This window comes from Cygnus olor, chromosome 16 (genome assembly GCF_009769625.2).
Source record: "Cygnus olor isolate bCygOlo1 chromosome 16, bCygOlo1.pri.v2, whole genome shotgun sequence".
Classification (NCBI taxonomy): domain Eukaryota; kingdom Metazoa; phylum Chordata; class Aves; order Anseriformes; family Anatidae; genus Cygnus; species Cygnus olor.
In genome coordinates this window covers 5,161,470-5,177,943 of record NC_049184.1, presented here as the reverse complement: position 1 = coordinate 5,177,943, position 16,474 = coordinate 5,161,470, and the positions used below count along the sequence as shown (strand labels likewise).

The following is a 16,474-nucleotide window of genomic DNA, read 5'->3' as shown; positions in this document are numbered from 1 at the left end:
GCATGGAGGTGAACTTTGATGCAGCTGCTGGGGGCATGTTGGGGGAACATGATAGCCTGTGAGCACATGGCACATGGGACCAGGAGATCCATGGCATCACGAGCCACTTGCTTACCTGAAGGAAGGGAAAACTGCCTGATATACCCCCATTCATCACCACGGACAGGTTGACACTACTGAAAATGTAGAGTTCAATAACAACTCTTAAAAATGGCAAACTCATTAAATTCACATGAAGGTATAATACTAACAAAAGAGATGGCCTGCAGCAGTGCACCAACCAGGGTACTAGGAAACCTGCTTTTGGTGGGCTTGTGTGCCCACTTATATGTCAGCATGACTCAGGAAGGCTGTTCTCTACAAAGGCTCTCCTAGGATTCATCCCAGGACTGCAAGATCTAAAGACAAGTCAGAGCTGCAAATTATTCCTCTAGACCCAGACTGCCTGACAGCACCAGGGTATTAGACCCAGGGCTTGACTGTGACTCTGTGGCTACTCATCTGAGAAAGCCTTGAGAGAAAGCTTTAAGCCCGGGTTCCCAAGACACAGCAGGCACCAAGGCAGGCTCCGGTGGGGGCATGGATGGGTATAGCATCAGATTGCTCATGGCTGCAGCTCCTAGGCTAAACAAAGCTTTGGATTTTGAGCAATACCAAGTCTTCTGAGCTTCTGTAGACTTTGGTAGGGATCCAGCATGCTCAGCTGTTGGCAGAAGGTGACTTAACACGATGAGGCAATACTTACTGCAGTCCCAGCTTTGCTGTATTACCACCCTATCCCATCCATTGGCAACTTCACAGAGAAAACACCAGCAGCAGTCACTGTCCAGAGCACATTATGGTTCTTGATAGGAGTCCTAGGTCCATATATTTAGGAGGGTCCTCTGTTGATCATAAGATGTGAGTACAGGTCCCCAGTGAACTGCAAAGCAGACTCAGGTCCTGAAGACACCCACGGCAGTGTCTTCTGATAGCACATGGCATTTGAGGCTTCTGGAGGTCTGTAAAATAACACGATCTGTGCAGACAGGTTTAGGATGCTTCCTGCGGCTGACTGACACCAAGATGAGCTACTGCATGGGGACCTTTCTTGGGCAAGCACAGCAATTTATAGTGCAATTGTACTGTTTAGTATTCTCCAGTTAGGAGTTGTGGCTTTAAGGCAGTGCATGAATTACTCGTTTCTCAACTTCACAGAGCATCCTTGAAATGCTACTTGTGCCATCTTGTGTTTTTCCTGCTCTAAATCAGTTTAAGTGTTTTGTTCTCTCTGGCACTTATTTTTATATACCTATCGCACTCAAACACACACACAACCCCATATACACTGCATTTCTAGGCAGGTAAATGATTCTTCACTCTTTAGGAAGGCCAGCTCAGCTTAACATAGATATTAGGGGTTCTGACCCTCTGTGACTTGTTTACATCAGTCAAACAAAGAAAACATTCTGGTGACCACATCTCACACATTTTGCTAGTTATAATCAGGCCATATAGCCCGTTATCATGTAGATCTGAGAAAAGGTGTCTTTGTTGGGAGATTTGAAGACAGTTGAAAGGCTACTGTGAGGTGCTACTGCAATAAAACATGAGCATTTCATTCTCTTGTGAGATTGATGCTTGTAATTTTTGCCCTGAATTCTGGGAATAATTCATTGCTAGGGATACCTGGGACTGTCTTATTTGGTTAAAATCCTTAATCAGAGTCAAATTTAGAAAACCCAAGGCTAGAAATAAATGAGCTAGAGATAAACCAGAGATCCATTCATGGCTTTAGTTCAAAGACCATCCACAACTAAATTTTTTCTAGCATCTCCTTCTAGATTTAGACTACAATCAACCAAGTTGATCACAATATCAGTGAGCAGCCTCCTGTTTTACTTTGAACATATTATTTGTCATTGTCAAGGAACCTGGATGAGCCATGCCCATCCTGCAGGGTGGCAGAGAGTTTCTCACAATACGCTTCTGCACTTTGGCACCTGGCTGCTGCTTGACATCATATCAAATCCTCCTTGCTCCCCGCTCGGTGAGTGACACTTCATAATCTTGGGAACAATGCGTGGCAGCTAAAAATAGCTGTTTGCTGCATGAGTCCTCAAGTGCCAATCCACTTGTGATAAGCATCATGGGATTTGTGAATGCTTTGATGGATAACTGATGGCTGGCTGAACACTTGCAAATGGTAGATAAGCTGATCACAAGAAATCAGACCAAGGGCTTTGTCTAAGGAGATTTTGTGGTTGTTCTTCAGTACCTACTCAGCTTTATCTCTATTTTCACTTACGCTGATAGGTATGAGATGTCTTATACAACCACCTGCAACTCCCTCCTGCCCAGTTTGTCCAGCCCCATTGCAACACCATGCTTGTCCAGGACAGGTGTCAGCCCCAGGACATGGCCACTGGAAGGGGCTGTCTCTGTGCTCTCTGTTGACCTCCATGCAAGGTCCTCATTGTTAACTGCAGTTGATTTCATCAGGCACTGAAGCTAACCAAGCGCCAGGCACTGCAGCAAGGGAGGAACATTCTCATTTCCTTCTGCTGGCTCCATGGCTGGAGTCATAAATACAAGCAGAGCAGCTATCACAAACAGCCTGTACCCCTCTGGGGGAAGGTTTTGGCAAAATGACTTACAGTCTTGGAAGCAAAGATGGGCATCCTGGTACCAGTGGAGTTTGTGCCAGTACTCCTGGTGATGTGGGAGAGATGCACAGAGCTGAAAAGCCAAAATGCAAGGATGGGAGGGAAAAAAAGTGACTTTTTATTCCACAGCAGTATTTCAGTTCTGATTCACAGCTGTGTTGTTGTTTTTTTTTCTCCCTGCTAGACACTTTGTCCCTTCTTTGCAAAAAACTATGGTCAGAATGAACTGTCTCCATGTGATAACAGAATAAAAGTAGTGACAAAGTATTGGGTGAGAATCTGTGCTGATTACAGAAGCCCCTTTTCACCCAATTCAGTTATCGCTTTCCCAAAAATGATCTACTATAAAAAATGGTGTGTTTGAACCTGGGGAGAAATTAGATAACTCTCTCCACGGGCTGAATACAGTCTGCCAGGGTTGGAAAATAAAACAATGTGGATTTTTTTTCCTTCTTTTCTTTACAAAAAATATTCAAAAAGAAAGAATCTAAGACCAGATCCTGATTTTGGATCATGTCTTTTAGCTTCCTGTTTTTAGGCTCTACATAGGATTGTGGCTGATGGTTTGTGATTAAATGACAACAACACAACTGTTGTAAAAGCACCCTTGATTCCCCCAGACTCCCACACTTCACTCAGCAGATATAAAGGCAGCAGCCTGGACCCACGGAATGGACGTAGCCTTCTGGAGAAACTCTCCCTTTGTACCCCAATGATTATTATTGCTGGAGGCCATAGTCTTGGTATTGACCTGGCAAAGCAAGATCTCATGATTTTGGTCTGAGCTGATAATTGTTTGTTTTATCTGCAACAGCAATTGATTAAAAATTGGCTAAATTTCTTTTAGTTTTGCTATAGTCTATGAAGAACAGGTAGTTATGCAGACTGAGCATTCTGACTATAAAATAAAGTGTGGGGTGCCAGCGTGCAGAAATAGGATAGGATCAGCTGTCCCAGACTGTAAACACACATCGTGATGGCTGGTCAGTGGTTGCTTCAGGAGAGCAAAGCAATCTTTAGAAAAAGCAAAGTGAACAGAAAATAATAATAATAATAACAATAATAATAATAATAATAATAATAATAATAATAATAATAATTGGAAACCAATGGAAAAAAGAAAATGTATAAAGAATGCCCAGAAAATGCATGAAAACAAATGCAAGCAGATGTTAATGAAGTTAATGAAATTTGGTTTAAGTAGACAATTTAGACTGTGAGCCTTAGTAGCACTGTAATTGGACTAATAATAGTCACAATTTGTTATATTCTGGTTACACTGTTCAAACTGTAAATTGGACCAACAATGAATTCTTGGCTTCACAGGTAAAGAATGTTCCCCATGCCTTCCCAAGCAGGAGCAGCAGCCCTTCTCCATTGCACCCATGGATTTCTGGCTTCAACAGCGGCTGTGGCAGCAGTCTGCTCTTAGTTTGTACCTTTCTCATTTCAGTATGGCACAATTCCTGTTATCTTGCTTCAGATAAAGAAGGTAAGATCAAAAAGTAAAATGAAGATGCAGCAATCAGATGCAGATGTTTATACCTCAGGCTCCATGGCCTGAATTTAGTGTAAGTTTGTAACAAGTTGCTGACTTCCTCACCAGTCCTCTGATTCCTGATTTATTATTTTTTATTTCATAACACACCAGCACCCCTAGCTCCCAGGCATCACTTTGAACTCCAGCTACTGCTTTGTAAATGAGATTCCAGGCTGGAAAAGAAAGCTTGAAAACAATGACCTGAGGCACCCCAAAGCTTCAGAGACAGGAAACCAAACACTAACAGACAGGATTGCTGGTGCTGCTATTTTAACTCTCCCTAGTTTTCCACACCATCTCCTTGCTGGGGCACCCAACACACAGTGCCCAGGACAGACCCAGGACTGGCTCTGCCGCAGGAGCCACCACCCTGCTTGGAGACCAACACTCTCCTGGAAGATGCAGCTGGTTTCAGTCCCTGAGAGGTGTTAGCAGGGAGAACTTTGCATCCCATTGCAACGTCCCCATCAGACCCACCCTGGCAGGTAACCACCTTCCTTCTTTCTCCCCTGCATCAGACTGCTCCATGCCTGCCTTCACCTCCAGAGAGAAGGGGTGGGGTAAATAGCAAATGGGAAAATACTGCTAAGTGGCTGTTTGCAGTCTTTTTGACAGCCTCTTTGGAGGCAGCATGCAGGAGGTTAATGAGCTTTGGCACATGAGCACCCCTGCTCAGAGAGATCCTGCCGCACACAGTGATGATGAGAAGTGCCTGGGGTCATCTGGAAAGGCAGACTTGTCTGAGTGATCCCACACCTGGATGCCAGCAGGAGTTGCTCTGCAGGCAGTGCTGAGCATCGCTGCAGTACAGAGGGGAGAGAGCAGCTTGGGAACACCCTGCCTGGTGTTTCTCATGCCTTAAACCTCTTTTTGTTCAGTAAATGAGGTTTTCACTGAGCATGTTAAAGTTGATGCTTTATAAATCTTAAGTCTCATTCACTCTGAAGTTATTGCCAGGAAACCAATGTGTCTTGGAGAGAGGTATACAACGAGCACATTGGGGTTGAGTAGAAAGACCTCAGGTAGGACAGAGGAGAGCTTGAAGAGACAATGAACGCGTCTCACTATCACCGAGACCGTAATGGTCTCCTGCACATGGAGATGCTGGCACTGTGTCCCTGAGTGACTGGGGAGCCCAGGAAGCCAGTCCAAGGCTTTCACAGCTGCTTTGTGATCAGGGGAAGCTGGAGCAGGTTCGGTCTGCAGTGGGGCCAGACTCTGCTCTGATCAGGGGCTCTGCCCTGGTGGGGAGGTGAATTGGGATACCGTGGATGATGATAACATCCTGAACAGGCTGCCCAGGGTGGTTGTGGAGTCTCCTTTTCTGGAGATATTCAAGGCCTATCTGGATGCCTACCTGGGCAACCTGCTCTAGGGAACCTGCTTTGGCAGGGGGATTGGACCTGATGACCTCTTGAGGTCCCTTCCAACCCCTACAGTTCTGTGATTCTGTGATTCTGTAATAAGGCAAAGGAAGATAGACGTGCCCCCTATTTTTCTAATCATGTAGCTTCAGTGAATATAATTTATTCTAGATTTACAAGTATGCTTATAAAGGAAACAGTTGGGGAAAGTTCTGCCAACTGCATCTTATAACGGATATTAGGAGAAATTTCTTTACTGCAAGGGCTGTGTGGCATTGGAATAGGCTGCCCAGGGAAGTGGTTGAGTCACCATCGCTGGAGGTCTTCAAGAAATATGTAATTGTAGATCTTAGTAGCATGGTTTAGTGGTGGACTTGTCAGTAAGTTAAGGATTGTCAAGGGTTGGACTAGATGATCTTAGTCTTTTTCAACCTGAATGATTCTGTGATTCTGTGATTCTATGATCTCAATCAGATTCAGGTAGTGGTGCTGCTCACAGAGAATATACCGGGACTCTGTGTCACAAGGCGAAAATATACTGGATTTCCTCTCCCCACCCCTCACCCCCACCCCCCCCATCCCCCCACCCACCCCCCCCAAAAAAAAAAAAAAAAAAGAGAGAGAGAGAGAGAGAAAACTGACCTAGAACCTGAGAACCTGATACAGCCTGGGCCGGTTCCAACCCTGGCCCAGCAGCAGAGCGAAGGGCTTCCTCACCCCAGCCTGGTCCTGATGCACGAGGGGTGCCCTGACCCGCAAGGCAGGACTTGGCTCTTTCCAAAACAAATGTGCTGACAGAAAGGCAAGCTGAATTAGCTTGGGGAGTGCTCTACCCGCATCAGCACCTCACTCCTCGCCTGTCATAAGCTATTTACCTGCGTGGACTACACAGACCCGAGTAATTTGGCAGCTGAGACCAGACAAATGCCATGGGCTGGGAGTGGGAGAGCAGCAGTGGCTATGCAGCTGACAGCACGTTGTTTTGCAGGCAGCTGAGAGGACAGGAGGGCACAAACCCAGCCCTGGGTGTTTGTACAGCTGTAGCTCTAAGGGTGGGTTGGCTCCTGGCCTTCTCTGCCCTCAAATGCCTGTGCAGAGTCCATCTTTTTCTGCAGGTGGAAGGAGGTTGTTTTGAGTCATACTGCTCCAGCCAGGCCTGTCAGGGTGCTCTGAGCTGGGGCAGAGATCCAGATGAAGTAAGCATGGCTTTTTGCTGGATTTATGCAGTTCTTACCCTTTTTCCCCTCTCCACATACGCATCCAGTTCCTCTGCTCAGCCACTCGGCACAGGCCTGAGGACATCCCTGCTCTGACCAAGGGAAAGCACCAACCCCCACGCTGCTGGATGGCTCCTGGGAACAGGGCTGAAAGCCTTTGTCTCTCATGTGCTAATGGGCCTGGCTGTGCTTCCCAAAGCTGAGACGTGATGACACAGCCACAAACAAATCTTTATTGGCTGGTTTTGTTCTGAAGCTGAGGGACACAGTGGATTGCAAGAAGTGGTGGCATAGAAACCCTGGGTCCCGCGGAGGCGAAGGCAAGAGGCCTGTGCACATTCAGTGGGACGGAGGCTGGGCCATCCTGGCCAGAGGCAGGGGCGTAGTGCACTTGGCAAGCACGGAGCAGTGCCACACCATGACTTTTGTTGTCCGACAGCACAGTGGGCTCCTCTCACCGACACCTTGGATTGCATTCCTTCACCACCAGCCACACTGGGGCATGCCATCTGGGGCATGTCATGAGTCTATGGTGGCCTAAGGGAAGCTGTGGATGGCCAGGCTGGCTGGATCAAAGCTCCACATAGCTTTGATACAGCCTCATACAGAGCATCAGTGGCTTACATGCGCAAAGTATTGGAAGAAGAAAACACATAGGGCAAGATATTCTTTAGCACATCTACCTCCAGCCTCAAGTGATTTTTGCCTCAGGGACCTCCTCAAGGAGGCTGAGTTTCTCTTTCACGAATTCATCTCACAATTTTTGACAGTGATGTTTGATGTCTCCTTCAAGAGCCCCCAAACTACATCTCAATGTGCCAGTGTGGGGAATGAAACCTCGTTTCTCCAGGTGTGTGGTGAGCCCAGGAGGCTGATCTGTAGTCTTGTCTGCCCACCAGGATCTTGCCCAAGAATAAAGTTTATTCAAGCACTAGGAGAAATAAAGATTTTCTTCCTCAGTACCTTTACTGCAATATATTTATGCTAAAGTTTCATTGTTTGAACCTAATCTGAGCACTGCAAGCAAGAGACAAATCTGAGCATTAAGCCTCACCCCTGCAAAGGATAATTGAAATCAATGTAATTGTTGTCTCACCCTGACACTGGCACAGGTGCAGAGTGATACTGCTGAGTATCCTGGTAATCAGTTAAAGTATTCTGGCAAAAGATGCTACCCAGGGATATTCTCCCTATACCAACTACTTTTAGTCCAGGTATCAGTATCAGGAGCAACAAGACAAGGTCAGTTTTTGTTGTTGTTGTTGTTGTTGTTTGGGGGGAACACCCCCTGTGTTTGTAAGTCTTAATACTTTCTTAAGGTACTCTTCTGAACTCCACTCTCTTATTGCACAGTCACAGGGAAGTGGATTATCAGCCAGCTGCTCTTCTCTAACATTTTTTTTTTAATCTCACTCCTTTTCCTCCAGCTCCTTGTGATTTTCAGGTCCTGTTGATCATTCAAGATGCATCTTTATTATTCCAGTATCTCCAGTCTGCTCTTGTTCAGACTTCAAATCCAGTGCCTGCAGCTCCCTCATTCTGTGCTCTCTCTCAGCAGGCAGCTGACAGGTAGCAACCTGTTTTTTAAAGGCTGATGTTCATTTTGCTGATTCTGTCCCCTAGAAATTTCCTTCTTCTTCCAAAAACTTTGCAGTATTTGTTTACATTCCAGCTCTCCTGGTGCACTCCTCTCCTTGCAGAAGGGATGGCAGATTGTAACTGACTTCAGGCAGCACCAGATCAGATGGTCTTTTTCACTCAGAGATAGGCAGGAAGGGTGGCTTATTCCAGGAAGTTATTCAAGAAGGAAATATTTTCAGCAGTTTCTGGGAAGGAAACCAGAAAGTGAGAAGGCAAAAAGGTACAACCTGTACTTGCCCTTAAGCAAAAGCAGAGGATAAATGTATTTAGACTACTTTTTTTTTTCTTAATTTTTTTCTTAAAAAAAAAAAAAAAAGAAGAGAAAAGAAAAACAAGGGACAACCTAAATAAAACAATTAATGAAGGATCGTTCATCAGGCAAAATGAAAAATAATAGGTTATTGTCTTTATTATGGGTACAGCTCAGTTCATATTGGAAATCAGGGCAGCCTGTGGTGCTGTCAGACCAGATGACCCCTGAGGTCCCCCGGGACACTAAACTTCGTCGGGGTAGGGCTGTGATGCACCACAGTTGTATGCTGGCTTATCTTACCTGTACACAGGCCAGGCTAACAGGGACCCTGTTCCCTCTTGCTACCTAGTGGTAGCATTGCCATTTGACATGGTGCATAGTGATTTTAATATTTTTTTAAGTGCTAAATCTGTGTACTTCGTCTAGTTCTGCAGTGAAGACAGCTGTTTCTGTGGGAAGTCGTGCAACCTAAATGCTGAATTCCTGCTGCAGGCTGTCAAAGGCAGCATTTTGTGAAGACCTGTAGGAGCTGAATACATCTGTGGGATCATTGGAAGACTTAGCAGGAATTAAAGTATGTGGTGAAGCACTTGTCAAGAGGAGATGTTCAGAGTAGAACAGTAAGCATAGACAGCTCTATTTTTTGTGCTTTTCATGCATTAAAGCAGTGAAGAGCCATTCAAATGGGTACTAGGAAAGATGGTCTGGAGTCCTGTGTCTTTGCTATGACTTCTTCCCTTTTACCATGACTTCTTCCCTTTGTGTCTTTGTTCCCAGGTGCCTTCCAGGCAGGGTGCCCATGTCTTGTGCCCCAGGGTCACCAGAACCTGCCCAGCTCCAGCACTGGCCTCTTTTCCTCCAGCACGGCAGCAAATACAGAAATAAGTCAGCTCTCCCTTCTCATTCCCCATTGCTTCAGTGTCTTTTAGCTCTGCGTGAAGAGATGACTTGCTAACTCTGACTTTCAGTATTTCAGCCTGGGGATGGCTGTTCACCAGACTGACCAACACAACCATTTCCCTCCCTGCTTCCATCAGGACTGGGCTTTACTTCTTGCCTTCTCATCAGACAATGGTTCTGATGAGCCCAGAAAAAGGCATGGACTCTCCCTATTGCTGAGTTTCTGACTGAAATATGGGAATTGCCTCCTGCAGATGTGCTGTTGAGAGGTCTGGGTTTTCCAGGGCTTTGTCCAGCACCTGAAGATCATGGAGCTTTCTAGACTACAAGCACTCATATTCCTGTCCAGCTCTGTAGGACTCAGTTGCTTTGTGCTGGGCATGGACTGGGTACAGATCTGCTGGTGCTGCATATTCTCACCCTAAGCCAACCGAAAGCATATTGCTCTGCTGCTAGCTGCAGGGAAGGAGAAGCCTCTGAATGACTCGTGCCTGCTGCTATGATGCTAATTTCATATTAGCCTGTTAATATGCCTAGCCACACATATTAAGGACTTTAAATGTGATGTATGTTATTAATTCTGGTGTTGAATTATAAATTCGCTCTGACTTGTTGGAGGTGCTGTGGTGTCTGCTCCCTGTCTGCACACAGAACCGTCCTGTTCCTCTTGCCACATCCCGCAGTGCTGCCAGACCTGCACCTGCAAAACGCTGGGGAGTTTGACTGGGGGCTGGTCTGGGCAAGGACCTGGGTGTTGGGGTGCTTACCTAGCTGGAGCACTGAAAACACCTCATATCAGAACCTGCTCTTTCTTGAGATCCCCCATGCCTATAGTTCTGGGGATAGCAGAGGCACAGCCTCAGGTGGCTTCCAGAGCTTCTGCCCATGTGGGAAGCCTGAACAGTGGTGCATAAGGACAGCAGACCCAAAAGTTCCCAGGTGTTCTGTGTCTCTGTGCTGGCTGATGTTTGCACTGAGTTCTGGGCAAAAATTCACGGTGGTATTAACCTGTCTGGGCTGAGGTCCTGCTATAGCCTCCGCATGCTGCTTTCCCTATCACTGGCTTGTGGTGGCCAGACATCTGTGCTGAAGAAAGCAGGGAGATATTACTTCCTCAGCGGCCAGCCCCCATGGTTTGGATAGCAGCACACTCTTCAGAAGTCAGCATGCCATTTGTTTCCTATTACCACTGTCCAGGGAGGAAGGAGGCCAGTGACAAATACATTATATAGACCTATGTGAATGCTATCAGGCTTTTATTAATATCTCCTGGCTAAGTTATTATTCTGCTCCCTTGATGATTTCTTCTATTCCATTTCTGTCAGCATCTATGTCTGCCAGCCTGCTGCATTAATACATGTGCTTCTGCCTCCTCACCCCTTGTTACTAATAGGAGCTCAGTGAGAGAAAGCAGGTTTGGTTTCACTTTAGAGAAGCACACAGATTCTCCACATCGCAGCACCCCGGTGGGACAAGGGTTTGTTGGCTGACCCGTCTAAGGGATGTATGTGGGTATAACAGAAGCCACCTGCCGAGCCCTTTGTCTCTGCTCAAATGCCATGGGCTGTTTTCTGTGTTGTTGAACACACATAAGCATGAAACAAAAGCAGTCTGGGGAGATGAGAAGTGGGGAATGGTGGGTGGGTGTTGGGGGGGGGGGGTGGGTCTGCTCTGCTAGAAACACAGGACAAAAGTATTCAAAGGGAAGGCTCACAATGTCAGTAATTACTCTGCTACTCCTCTGCTACTCAGTGCTTGATGTCCAGGCACTGAATCAGTTCACAATCCATTTACTGCGTCATCCTGCCTGTGCATGGGGGAATCCCATACTTCCAGGCAAGGTGATGGGGACACTAAAAAATCTACATTTTAGCCCTGCTTTCTTGCTGGCCTGACATTCAGTCACTCCTCACAGTGCTTCTGCTCCCTTATTTAGCATCAGAGTTAAGGATACTCATGATTTTTCACGCAGTGAGGTATTTAAGGGAGTCCTCACTGACAGCACTTTGGTTTCTTTATGTCCTTTGAATGGCAAGTCTTATGTCTTCTGCGTGGTAACAACAGTGCTGCTCGGGCATTCATGGCTCAGGCACTCTCAGTAAGGGATTACTTAATTGCTTCTAACACTATGTAGTTGGAGTTTTCTTCTCCTCCTAAACAAGAAGAGTTTAAGCTCTGCAGCAGCCAAGAGGCACCTACAGACACAGCCAAAGCCCTGCAGCCTCTCCCCAGCCTTCTCTCGCACCCGGCAGCTGCACCCCATGTGTTTTACAGCTCACCACCCTGAGACTGCCGGAGTCAAGCAGCTGAAAACACAGCAGAATTCCTAAATTCTTCAGGGAACTGGGAAACTGGCCAAGCGAAAACCACTTACGCAGCCCTTCTCAGAGCTGCCTGCAAGGAGGCAGTAGTCGGTATTTGTGGTCTGTCAGTGCCCCACTGGCCTTCTGCCCGTGGCACCGCGAGCACTCATTTGTACAGCAGAGCTCTGGCTGATCCTCCTGCCTGATGGAGAAGCTCCCTAGCTCCCTTTATTTCAGGGGCCGGGCTGTGCCACAGAAACAGAGATTTGTATTCATACCCAGCCTTCAACACGTTATGTGATGTGGTGACAGGCATAAAGTTCCTCAATAGAGTTGTTACATGATTAATAACAACAGGAGCAGCTTAATAGATAAAGCCATTTCCTTTACCTGGGATCTGTTCTGGGACTTACTGCTGTAGAGCTTGAATGAACTGAGCAAGGATGTTGCTGCTAATTAGTGTGCATGAACGCAGGCCAATACTGAAGGCTGCTGCTGAGTGGCCTGCTCCCTGCCCATACTGGGGTGCAGCTGCCAGAGCAGCCAGCAGCTGATTTCCTTGGTTTTCTTTGCCTGGCAGGAATGTGTGGTCAGTCTCAGCACTCATCCTTCCTCTTTGTAGAGAGTTCAAATGTCATGAGGTACTCTGGTGTAATTTGCCCTGTTGAAGAAAAGATAAACAGTTTTTTCATGAAGGTGACATATGTAAACGGCGTCTCTTTTGAAATATCTGCAAATCCATATTTTAATCTCCAGCTTCAATGCCCTTCAGAGAATGTACAACAAAATACATCAGTGGTATATTTCCCCAAAATCTTGACCTGCTGTTAAGCAGTCCTCGGGTTGGAGCATGCTGCTGTTGAACTGACAGAAGTTATAAAGAGGTGTGAATCAGAACAACTCAATAACATACTGAAGCTCTTCCTGAGAAGTCTGACTGGGAAATAGGGACCCATGACACTTCTCTTACTTTTTGTATGCAGCCACTTTGCAGAGGTGGAAGTCTCACTTGAGATAGGAGAGTGGAGGGCATCTGTACTGGAGGTGCAGCTGCAGGTGTGGTAGAAGAATGAAGGTTACAAATGCACATCCCCAGCTCAAAATGCTACACCTTTGGTAGCTGAAAGACCATGTCCTTCCATGTTCCTGACACCTTCCTGTAAGTGCCGAATTTCAAGCTGCTGTTTCTCTGCTCTACAAAGTAAGGGGAACCCCAGTGCCAGAGGAGCACACAAACAAAATGCAGGAGGGAGAGTTTTTCTGTGTGACTTCTCCTGCCTCATAGAAGTGATGTCTGAGTTAGGAACAAACTCAGCTCTTTGACCCAGTCACTGTAGATGGAGACCAGGCAGCTACCTGGCATGGAGCATGGCTGGTCTAGGCTGGAGCATGAAACCAGCACCTGAGTTAAACAAAGGGTTGGCAGGAGATTTCTCTATTGCCCTATTGCAGGGGAAGTCTGGACTAAAATCTGGGCACAGATTGAAGGTCTTGGCTGAGGACACGAGCATGTAGCATCATCACAGTACTGGCTTGTCGCTGAACCACCCTTCCCTCCCATTGCCATCTTCTCATTTCAGTCCTGTTGCAGACCTGCCTGGGATGCCACTATGCCCTGTCCCTTCAGCAGCTGACCTTCCCTTCTCCTGCCTTGCCCCACAATATGGGATGGACAGACATCTCCCCAGCAGCTCTGCTCCATAGGACAGCATTTCTGAAGCTCTCCCCTCATTTCCAAGCAACGCTGAGATGCATTCTCTTCCTCTCCCCTTCTGCTGCAACTGCTTATTTCACTCTTGTTATTGGATTATTTATAGTAATTCTGCAAAGTGTTTTGGAATCAGTAGAAGGGCACAGTGCTAAATACAATAGCATCACCTCGTGAGATCTGACATTTAAAAACAGGAGATCTAATTACTGAAACCAAGGGAGACAGCAAATGTCAGGAAAAGCCAGTGGCTGTTGGCTTGACGCTTTGACTCCTGAATTGCTGCCTGTGCAGCAGGCAGAGGAGTTGTTTGCAGCCCCGGTTTCTCCTGTGGAGCTCACAGCCCGGGAGGACAACTTCAGCACCTCTTCAGGGGATGCAACTAGTGCTGCTTTTTGCAATGCTGCATGAAAACAACGACAACGCATGGATAAGCCTGCTACCACCATCAGCCCCACACCCAGACCCTTCAACTCAAGTTGGGTCAAATACATTTCGAGACCTGACCCCGAGGTTTCCAGCCAGACCCAGACAATCCAAAGCAAACGGCAGCTTCACAGCCTGCTTCCTTCTCACAGAGGAATTCCAGCACAGAGCATGTCCAAGGTGTCTGAAATAGCGCAGCTGCCTAAAAGCCCAAGTTAATATTCGTGCTTCGTGCAGAATTTCAAATACATCCACCTCTCATAGGCAACGTCAAACTGTCTTGACAGTTAATGAGCTAGGCACAGACTCTAAACCAGCAAGTTGTAACTGAATAAATATGATAAACAACCTGTTTCCAGATGGCTTTTTATGTAACACTGTTTATGCAGTGTTGATAGATGGCAAATTTTATGCCAATAAATCCTCGTATTTTAAAACATTTGCCTTCTTAATTGCCCAGTTTACATGTAAAATATGTTTATGTGCATTGCTAAGTTGAAAAGTGACATGGAAACATCTCTGGACTGAGCAAGCACCGTTCATGTAGTGCCCCATCTGTCTGGGCTCACAAGAACAGTGTCACGGGAATGTCACCTATGAAATCTCTTCTGCATAACAGGAGTAAGACTCTGATCAAGATCTGCATTCATTTATCTGTTGCTGCTAAGCTCCTTTCACTTCCTAGGTGGCATTTGAAGGCAGCCTGAAGCCTTGAGCCCTCAGGCTGGTGGGACCTTGGGTGCTGCAAGGGAAACGCAGCAGAGGATGAAGCTGGAGCAGGGAGTAAGCCTGTGAATGAAAGTGGGTGGTGGTGCTGCAGTCACCAGCCACTGGCCTCAGTTTCACACCTGTGAAATGGGAGAGGTGGTGCTCCATCTGCTGGGGATGGCTTTGGGGAAAGCCCACTGGTGGCTCTGGGACACCCTGACCCTGCAGGCACTGATGTCTGGGGGGAAACTGGTTGTATCCCAGCACTAGACAGTCTCCTGCAGTCTCCCAGGATCTCTGCCCTGCTGAGAGGACACCGTGATAAAGCAAAGACACCCCAAGCCATTCGGATGAGAAGAGTGGAGCGAGTTTGTCTTCAGAAGCTCATCCAGACTCATCAGTGCCTTCCCCATCTGGGCCCTCCCGAAACACCAGTTCTGCTCTCAGCTGCAGACATCCAGTGCAGCACCAGGACCACACACAGGTTGGTGTGTGGTCTCTCTCTCCAGTTGTGGAGTCAGTCCTTGCCACTGTGTTTTGGCCACAGGTTGTCTCCTGAGCACTTTGCACTGTCCTACAGGGGAGAACTCATCCTGCCTTGATGTGCTCTACTAACCTTTCTCTAGGCCAGCTGGTGTCCCTCGCACTATGTGCAGGAAACAGGAATTGGCCAGAGCTAGTGGTTGTGCGTGGAGACCCACAAAATGCAGCAGGAGGCACTGAGCATCCTCCAGCTCCAGTGCTAAGCCTTGAGCCCCCAGTACCGATGACTACAGGGAGATCTTCCATGGGGTGCTGGCACCATCCCAAGGAGCACAGTGGTGGCAAACACAGGAAAAGCAGAGCCCTATTAAACACCTCACCTTCTATTGCAATCACTTCATAGTTTATCTGTGGCCTTATTACTGGTTATTTGCTCTAATAGATTCAATCATGTATAACATTAACATAAATTGACACCAGGCAGATTTATCCCTTTGAGTGTGTTTACTCATTTAGGATGCCTGAGTTGCTCTGCAGTATATGGGGTGTTTTATTTAGCCTTTAACTCATTTATTGGGTATTTATAGAACAGGACTTCCCTGAGCAGTAAAACCAGATGGCTTCACACACAACAATATGTCCTCCTGACAGGTTTATATTGTTTTATTTCTTTAAGGGATAACTTTGCCTCACTCTGTGTTCACCTTAGCATCACCACTAAAGTTATTGCAACAAACTCTGCCCCTTTATATCTTTGGTGGCATTCAGGCAGTGTGGTCCTGGCTGGTCCTTGCAAGGCCAGGACTGCAAGGAGGCTGGGGCAGAGCCCAGGGCTCTCACAGCTGTGCACCAGACATGGCCCCATTGTCGGTGCCCTGCAAGTGTCACTAGCACCAGTAATTAATTTTTCAGAGAGATACAGGACCAGATCAAACAAACAATCATAAGGAAAAGTTAGTTTTGATGAGTCTCAAAAAACAGGAAAAATCTTTTTGGAGAAAACTCTTGGCATTTTCAAAAATTTCCTTTCTGGTTTTCAGACATTTCTGGTTCTGAGTTGAGAAAGGTGTTGTTTGGTTTTTTTTTTGTTTGTTTGTTTGTTTTTTTTTTCAAAACATTATTTAGCTTGGACTAACCAACAGACAAAGGAAGAAAAAGGGAAGTCAAATATCATATTCATCCAGAGTCTCTGAAGATGAGATGTCTGACAGCCCATAACCATACTTTGCTGGGGGGGGGGAGGGGAGGGAAGAGAAGAAAAAAAGGGGGAAAAAAAGGGAAGACAA

The 16,474-nt window shown here is 46.6% G+C and overlaps 2 long non-coding RNA genes across 2 annotated transcripts; both read left to right on the top strand.

Annotated features, from left to right (window-relative positions):
- The first annotated feature begins 7,943 nt into the window (after positions 1-7,943).
- On the top strand, positions 7,944-8,611 carry LOC121079179. Its single transcript, XR_005824918.1, has 2 exons — positions 7,944-8,008; positions 8,439-8,611. It is a non-coding gene; the product is annotated as an uncharacterized LOC121079179 (long non-coding RNA).
- Positions 8,612-9,089: 478 nt separating this feature from the next.
- LOC121079178 lies at positions 9,090-9,538 on the top strand. The gene is made up of 2 exons (XR_005824917.1): positions 9,090-9,234; positions 9,438-9,538. It is a non-coding gene; the product is annotated as an uncharacterized LOC121079178 (long non-coding RNA).
- The last annotated feature ends 6,936 nt before the right edge of the window (positions 9,539-16,474 follow it).